Genomic DNA, 1,374 nt, shown 5'->3' with positions numbered 1-1,374 from the left:
GCCTTCGTGCTTCCATTAGTTTATTTAATCAATACTAATTGGGTCCTTTACAATGTTTCAGGAATACAACTGAGAACAAAAGGGAGGAACTCCATCTTAGAGGAATTTATGGTCTAGAATGAGTGTTTTTCAAGACCATAGCCATGCATGGCTATTTAAATTTAAATTAATTAAATAAATTAAGTTAAATTTTTTTAACTTCTCAGTAGTACTGGTTGCATTTCAATGTGGCTAATAGATACTATACCGCACAACATCCATATGCTAGAATAACTCCATCATCATGGAAAGTTCTATTGAACAGTATATGAGAAAAGAAGGATGGACAACACACACACACACACAATCAAGGGCAACAAGGTAAGAAATGCTGCACAGAGAACTGAAATACTGTAATGAGTGACTGGTTGGCTAATTCAGACAGAGGGACCAGAAGAATGTCTGAGAAGGGTGACAATTAAGCAGGGGTCAAAAATAAAAAGAGAAATCTGAAACTGGTGGGGTAAAGGAATGGAGATCTAGGCGCAGAGGGCACCACTAGAGAAAAAGTCATAATGTGGGAATACATTTGAAAGAACCTCAAATGGCTGGAGCCCTGTGTCAGGGGAGAGAGACATAGAAGAAATCTGAAAGGTAGTCAGGGGCCAGATAACTGTGGGGAACTTGTAAATCTGGGTAAGAAGTTAGAGTGTTATTTTACATTTTGTTGTTGTTTTCTGAGAGAGCCATGGGAGCATTGTAAGGGGAAGAGCGACAGTCTGACTATATATTTACCCATTACATCATTCTGCCTGAATTTATTAGTTGTTTATTTACCTGTCTCTCCACCTGATTGCACAATCCTGGGTTTTTTCATTCTTAGTATATTAAGTCATGCTGCATTAGCCTCACTATATTGATAGCAAATGTGGTAGGATTGAATTAAATTAGAAGAATCCTTATCACCGACCTTTGGGGCTTTGGCTGAGTCTCAGAGTATAACAAAACTAGTCATAAAATATTTTGCCTCCCAAATAAATATAAGGCATGACCTACTTCTTCGTGATGCATTTCAGAATGTGTTCCCCCACTTTTGGTGGTGGTCAAGGTGAGGTCAGCAGTGTTTCTTCCAAGTGTATAACGGAGGAGAATAAGAGGATGGGAATCCAGAAATGAACTTGTCCCTTGGGAGAACTCATCTTGTTACCCAACTGAATTTAAGCGTGTGGCATCATAAAGATACGAGGGCTAATAAAGATCATATAGTCCAAGCACTGGATGGAAGAGGTGAATTTCAGCAAATAGGCTAGGGGACAATCGATATGAAGTTCCAGTAACAGGAAGGAGCTTGTGTTCATGAAGGTGGAGCAGAGTCTAACGCAGGGGCCTCCTCTA

Source organism: Crocuta crocuta, unplaced genomic scaffold (assembly GCF_008692635.1).
Source record: "Crocuta crocuta isolate KB4526 unplaced genomic scaffold, BGI_CrCroc_1.0 scaffold343, whole genome shotgun sequence".
NCBI classification, from domain to species: domain Eukaryota; kingdom Metazoa; phylum Chordata; class Mammalia; order Carnivora; family Hyaenidae; genus Crocuta; species Crocuta crocuta.
This window is presented reverse-complemented; position numbering follows the sequence as displayed.